Below are 7,983 nucleotides of genomic sequence, written 5' to 3' on the forward strand. Positions count from 1 at the left end.
TGCAAGTATAGAATAACAATGTACAGTTTGGTTATTATAAAGGTTACAGATCGTAAATTAAGTTTTGTTGATGGTTTTTCAATGCATGTTTAAAGTGATTTAGAGGTAGAAATGATTGCTAACATTAGCTGCATTGCTAGCCCCTGACAACGAGCTGCTATTTTATGTTAGAAAGCAACAAAAAAAACAACCTTTTGTTATAATAATTATGATTGGCAACATTCCAAACAAAAGAGCTGTTTAAAATGCAATATTTTGACGTGGCTCTTTACAAATAATGGGGATTTACTGCAAATGTTGAATTTAAAAACTCAACAAAACACGTAAACACTATTAAACAATTTAAGGTTATTGCAGCATTAATGTTTTTGTAAAGGTTCAAGTGTTATTTACAGTGTTTTTTTTTATACCGCCGCTAGATGGCGGCATTGTGCTGTTTGTGTGTGCCACGCCCACTTGCCTGTGATACACCGTGGAGCCTCAACTCAATGACGTATGCTTTATTCATCCATTCATTCATGTACGTATTTCATGTATTATTCACCGCTACATTTCACCTTCTTAATTATAAAACACACAGAAGGGTTGGAATGATCTTTTTTTTTTTCAGTCATACTAAAAATACCAGTTTTTTGACATGTGGTTGTGATAATAAATCACGTGGCAATAACTAGTGATAGTGAACTCCCATCTAAAGCTGGCCAATTAGAGTCCCTTCTAATAGCAACAAAATACAAATAAAGCAGCTAAGTGATCACAATAATGTGCATCTTTAGTGCCTTGGCAATTAAAAAGAGCAATAAAAGGAAACAAATGTACACAGAAGACCAACCTCTTTTGTGAAATGTCACCCTATGGTGTCGTTACCGAGCCTAATGGCTTTTATTACCTTTTAATATCGGAGATGTAACGGGTGAAAGAGCTGTGTGTGCACGGACGCTGTCGCACGCCACGTGTGATTTAAAGGTCGCATATTATTCAGAAGTGACTTTTTGATGACATTCTAACTGTTAAATGTGTCCCCTAGAGCCTGTTCGCCAACATCGGGCGGGAGAAAATGCCACCCCCTCACTCTTTTGCTCTGCGTTTGAGGCTTTTCGTGGTGTGATAAAAGGAAAACGTCCTTCCTCGGGCTTCGCTACTCATCTTGAAGTACAGTCTGGAGGTCTGCAAACTGTCTGCCAGTCAGCAACGGACGTGGGAAGCGTGAGTAAGCTGCCAGTCACTTTTTCACCCCCCCCCCCCAGCAAATGTGCTAACCTGAACCAAGCATGACGGTACTGTTAAAACGTGACTGTGAAGTGAATTATATTTATGTAGCGCTTTTCTCTAGTGACTCAAAGCGCTTTACATAGTGAAACCCAATATCTAAGTTACATTTAAACCAGTGTGGGTGGCACTGGGAGCAGGTGGGTAAAGTGTCTTGCCCAAGGACACAACGACAGTGACTACGATGGCGGAAGCGGGAATCGAACCTGCAACCCCCAAGTTGCTGGCACGGCCACTCTACCAACCGAGCTATACCGCCCCGATGTAATGTTAGCACTTTAGCTCGATCTATTTCAGTGTTATGACTAATGATCTATTGCTAACGATGGATTCTGATGCGTCATCTATGTTGCTGCTCCTCGATCTTAGATTGGATAGTACTTTATTTATTCCGTCAGGAGAGTTCCTTCAGGAAAATTACAATTTTCAGCACAATCCCATTCAAGATCAGACAAACATTACAGGGAGACAGAACAGGATCGCTGACGGGTCTGCCGGCTTCCAGCGCCCCTTACAAAAAAGGTAAACAAGGGGGGGAGAATAGAAGATTAAAATAAAATAAAAAAAATTGGTCTTAGCCCGGGCCCTGGAGAGGGGGTGCAGACTGAGGCCAAGGGAAAAAAACAACTCATAGCCCTAGAACACATCCCTCTTACATGTGTAAGAGGGAAACATCAAACATCAAAGAACACATAGGACATTAAAGACATTAAAGCAGCAGATACAACGAGACACTTCTACATACAGCTATAAATAAAAAGTAAAAGAAACATATCCACTGTGGTGGCCTCTGTGGTGTTCCACGCTGGGGTGGAGGGAGCATGGCAAGAGACAGGAGCAGACCCAACAAAGCAACCAAGAGAGCCAACTCCACTCTCGGCCAGTGTCCAGTCGGCATGGATGAGCGAGGATACGTCCAATCTTAGCGCTGCTTTCGATACCGTCGATCATAATATTTTATTAGAACGTATCAAAACACGAATTGGTATGTCAGACTTAGCCCTGTCTTGGTTTAACTCTTATCTTACTGATAGGATGCAGTGCGTGTCCCATAACAATGTGACCTCGGACTACGTTAAGGTAACGTGTGGAGTTCCCCAGGGTTCGGTCCTTGGCCCTGCACTCTTCAGCATCTACATGCTGCCGCTAGGTGACATCATACGCAAATACGGTATTAGCTTTCACTGTTACGCTGATGACACCCAACTCTACACGCCCCTAAAGCTGACCAACACGCCGGACTGTAGTCAGCTGGAGGCGTGTCTTAATGAAATTAAACAATGGATGTCCGCTAACTTTTTGCAACTCAACGCCAAAAAAACGGAAATGCTGATTATCGGTCCTGCTAGACACCGACCTCTATTTAATAATACAACTCTAACATTTGACAACCAAACAATTAAACAAGGCGACACGGTAAAAAATCTGGGTGTTATCTTCGACCCAACTCTCTCCTTTGAGTCACACATTAAAAGCGTCACTAAAACGGCCTTCTTTCATCTCCGTAATATCGCTAAAATTCGCTCCATTCTGTCCACTAAAGACGCTGAGATCATTATCCATGCGTTTGTTACGTCTCGTCTCGATTACTGTAACGTATTATTTTCGGGTCTCCCCATGTCTAGCATTAAAAGATTACAGTTGGTACAAAATGCGGCTGCTAGACTTTTGACAAGAACAAGAAAGTTTGATCACATTACGCCTATACTGTATATACCTTTATATACATATATACATACATATATACCTGTACTGGCTTCCTGTGCACTTAAGATGTGACTTTAAGGTTTTACTACTTACGTATAAAATACTACACGGTCTAGCTCCATCCTATCTTGCCGATTGTATTGTACCATATGTCCCGGCAAGAAATCTGCGTTCAAAGGACTCCGGCTTATTAGTGATTCCCAAAGCCCAAAAAAAGTCTGCGGGCTATAGAGCGTTTTCATTTCGGGCTCCAGTACTCTGGAATGCCCTCCCGGTAAAAGTTCGAGATGCCACCTCAGTAGAAGCATTTAAGTCTCACCTTAAAACTCATTTGTATACTCTAGCCTTTAAATAGACTCCCTTTTTAGACCAGTTGATCTGCCGTTTCTTTTCTTTTTCTCCTATGTCCCACTCTCCCTTGTGGAGGGGGTCCGGTCCGATCCGGTGGCCATGTACTGCTCGCCTGTGTATCGGCTGGGGACATCTCTGCGCTGCTGATCCGCCTCCGCTTGGGATGGTTTCCTGCTGGCTCCGCTATGAACGGGACTCTCGCTGCTGTGTTGGATCCGCTTTGGACTGGACTCTCGCGACTGTGTTGGATCCATTATGGATTGAACTTTCACAGTATCATGTTAGACCCGCTCGACATCCATTGCTTTCCTCCTCTCCAAGGTTCTCATAGTCATCATTGTCACCGACGTCCCACTGGGTGTGAGTTTTCCTTGCCCTTATGTGGGCCTACCGAGGATGTCGTTGTGGTTTGTGCAGCCCTTTGAGACACTAGTGATTTAGGGCTATATAAGTAAACATTGATTGATGTTGCTAACATTTGCATTCTCTCGTCCCGCGCCTCCTTATTGCCTCGGTGTCCACCATGGTCAGAATTAGCATCCAAGCTGCAGACACATATTGACGTGTTCACTTAAATGTTCATCACCAGGACAATACCATCCTGACAGTGAAGCGTGGTGGTGGCAGCATCAGGATAGAGGGAAAGATGAATGCACAGAAAAATGGAAACCAACACTTTTTTCGTTTAACCTGAAGGAGCTTGAGAGGTGCCGTAAAGAGGAATGAGTAAATCTGCCAGAAGGTATCCATCCATCCATTTTCTACCATTTATACCCTTAGGGGTGGCGGGGGGCGCCGGTGCCTATCTCAGCTACAATCGGGCGGAAGGGGGCGTACACCCTGGACAAGTCGCCACCTTATCACAGGGCCAACACAGATAAACATTCACACTCACATTCACACACTAGGGACCATTTAGTGTTGCCAATCAACCTATCCCCAGGTGCATGTCTTTGGAAGTGGGAGGGGCCTATCCCCAGGTTCATGTCTTTGGAGGTGGGAGGGGCCTATCCCCAGGTGCATGTCTTTGGAGGTGGGAGGGAGCCGGAGTACCCGGAGGAAACCCACGCAATCACGGGGAGAACATGCAAACTCCACACAGAAAGATCCAGAGCCCAGGATTGAACCCTGACTACTCAGGACCTTCGTATTGTGAGGCAGACGCACTAACCCCTCTTCCACCGTGAAGCCCCACCAGAAGGTACAGTATGTGTATTCAAAAAGAACACCTGTAATTGGTGGCAAGGCCCCAGGGGTGGATGAGACCCACCCGGAGTTTCTTAAGGCTCTGGATGCTGTGGGGCTGTCTTGGTTGACAAGACTCTGCGGCATCGCGTGGACATCAGGGACGGTACCTCTGGATTGGAAGAACTCTTTAAGAACTATCATGGGATCACACTCCTCTAAGGTCTATTCAGGTGTACTGGACAGGAGGCTACACCGGATAGTCGGACCTCGAATTCAGGAGGAACAGTGTGGTTTTCGTCCTGGTCGTGGAACTGTAAACCAGCTCTGTACTCTGGGCATGGTCCTTGAGGGTGCATGGGAGTTTGCCCAACCAGTCTACATGTGCTTTGTGGACTTGGAGAAGGCATTGGACCGTGTCCCTCGGGAAGTCCTGTGGGGAGTGCTCAGAGAGTATGGGGTATGGGTCTGTCTGATTGTGGCGGTCCGCTCCCTGTATGATCAGTGCCAGAGCTTGGTCCGCATCGCCGGCTGTGAGTCGGACACGTTTCCAGTGAGGGTTGGACTCCGCCAAGGCTGTCCTTTGTCACCAATTTCTAGGTGCAGTCAGGGCGGTTAGGGCATCCAGTTTGAGGGCTGCAGGATTAGGTCTCTGCTCTTTGCAGATGATGTGGTCCTGATGGCTTCATCGTGCCAAGATCTTCAGTTCTCACTGGTTCAGTTCGCAGCCGAGTGGGATGAGAATCAGCACATCCAAGTCAGATTCCATGGTTCTCGCCCGGAAAATGGCGTAGTGCCATCTCCGGGTTGGGGAAGAGATCTTGCCCCAAGTGGAGGAGTTCAAGTACCTAGGAGTCTTGTTCACGAGTGAGGGAAGACTGGATGGTGAGATGGACAGGCTGATCGGTGCGGCGTCTTCAGTAATGCGGACGTTGTATCGATCCCTTGTGGTGAAGAAGGAGCTGAGCCGGAAGATAAAGCTCTCAATTTACCGGTCACAGTGTTAAAAATAATGTTAAAATTCTAAAACATTCTCATGCATTTTTAATTCGTCCATCCGTTTTCTACCGCACCTGTTCAAGAAGTTGCGTTAATGGTAAGAAGTTATTTATTTATTATTGGTTAGTGTGGGGGTTCTTCAGACCCCCAAGCACCGACATGAGAGCCTGTTTCAGGGTTACAATATTGTTTTATTTTTCAATAAGTCTCTCAGTTGCTTTCCAGCAATAGTATTTCCAGCCCCAACCCAGTCTCTCCTCCTGGCTGCTGCTTATAACAGAGCGACAGGTAAAAAGGCCCAGGTGGGCCTTCTACGCACATCAATCAATCAATCAATGTTTACTTATATAGCCCTAAATCACTAGTGTCTCAAAGGGCTGCACAAACCACCACGACATCCTCGGTAGGCCCACATAAGGGCAAGGAAAACTCACACCCAGTGGGACATTGGTGACAATAATGACCCAGTGGGACGTCGGTGACAATGATGACTATGAGAACCTTAGAGAGGAGGAAAGCAATGGATGTCGAGCGGATCTAACATGATACTGTGAAAGTTCAATCCACAATGGATACAACACAGTCGCGAGAGTCCAGTCCAAAGAGGATCCAAGACACAGCAGCGAGAGTCCCGTTCACAGCGGAGCCAGCAGGAAACCATCCCAAGCGTAGGCGGACCAGCAGCGCAGAGATGTCCCCAGCCGATACACAGGCAAGCAGTACATGGCCACCGGATCGGACCGGACCCCCTCCACACGGGAGAGTGGGACATAGGAGAAAAAGAAAAGAAACGGCAGATCAACTGGTCTAAAAAGGGAGTCACATGTCGCTGCAGGCCCGCAGGCCACGCCCCCTCCACAGTTAGCTTCAGAATAACAATGTTATTACAAAGAATAAGAGACCTATTATACTCTAGAAATGTTGGTCTTACTTAAAATGCACGTATTTAGTTGTGTTCAGTGTTAAAAAAAAATATTATATGGCTCTTACGGAAATTTATTTCAAAATATTTGGCTTTTTGGCTCTCTCAGCCAAAAAGGGTTCTCGACCCCTGGTGTACAGGGTTACAGAACAAGAACGCTGATGGGTCGCAACGCTTGCCTGCTTAGGCTGCTGCCCCCGCAATCACACCTCTGATAAGCGGAGGAAAATAAAAATGGATGGATGGACTTCACATTGTCATTACGGGGTAATTGTCTGTAGTATTTTGAGGACAAAAAAGTGGAAAAAATGAGACTACTTTCCAGATGCAGTACATGTCATTTTGGAGGCTTCATCAGGTCAAAAACTGTCATTTTAAGCCAAAAAATAACCAGCTCCGGCTGGCTAGGAATGACCAGATGTCACCTTAGGGTCTGATGACATGTCATCAACTGACTGGCACATGCATGTCTCATTTTAGACTCCCTGCTAAAATTCCCTGACCGGCCTTGTTGCCATGGTGAGTGTGTGGGGTTGTCATGGCGACGCCGCATGTGAGAGCCTGCCGTCCGGCTCTTATCCTGCGCGTGATTGCCTGAACATGGAAATAACAGGAGGAGTCACAACAGACTGCAGATCGTCTTCAAGTATGGCAACAATGCTCAGACCTCTTCTAATAAGCTTGCACTTAACCGCTGGCGACACCTTTCTGCCTCGCACGTCGAGGAATGTTTACGTCGCTTTTTAGCAGTCTGCGTGACGCCTGGCTTTAATAGTCTCCCTCCATCATTAGGGCTCGGCTGGGTAGACTTCAGGAATTCTTTTTTTTTTTTTTTTGCCCCACTTTTTTCTATGCCGCGCCAATCCTGAATGCTTGTAAACACACTAATTGTTTTTTTTTATTTTTATCTGATAGGAGTTCTCTATTTGGACCTGTTTAAAACCTAGTTTCAATTTAGTGGTCACCACAGTACAAATGAGATTCATATGACATATTTGCCAACCCTCACGGATTTTCCGGGAGACTCCCGGAATTCCGCGCCTCTCCTGAAAACCTCCCGGAACAAATTTTCTCCCGAAAATCTCCCGAAGTTCAGTTGGAGCTGGAGGCCACGCCCCCTCCAACTCCATACGGACCTGAGTTAGGACAGCCTGTTATTTACGTCCGCTTTCCCACAATATAAACAGCGTGTCTGCCCAATGACGTTAGAACTGTAGAACGATCGAGGGCGAGTTCTTGGTTTCTTATGTGGGTTTATTGTTAGGCAGTTTCATTAACGTCCTCCCAGCGCGGTAACAACACACAACAACAGCAGTCACGTTTTCGTCTACCGTAGAGCAGTTCGTCTGCCGTAAACAGCAATGGTGTGACACTCTTAAACAGGACAATACTGCCATCTACTGTACATGCATATGGTTAGAAAAATTGTGGCAGGGAATAGAACAATTCAACCCTTAACTCAACAATGAGTTAAGGGTTGAATGAGTGTTATGTGTGTATATGTGTAAATAACGATGAGTGTTATGTGTGTATATGTGTAAATAAATGAA

The sequence above is a fragment of the Nerophis ophidion genome, linkage group LG09 (genome assembly GCF_033978795.1).
Source record: "Nerophis ophidion isolate RoL-2023_Sa linkage group LG09, RoL_Noph_v1.0, whole genome shotgun sequence".
Taxonomy (NCBI): domain Eukaryota; kingdom Metazoa; phylum Chordata; class Actinopteri; order Syngnathiformes; family Syngnathidae; genus Nerophis; species Nerophis ophidion.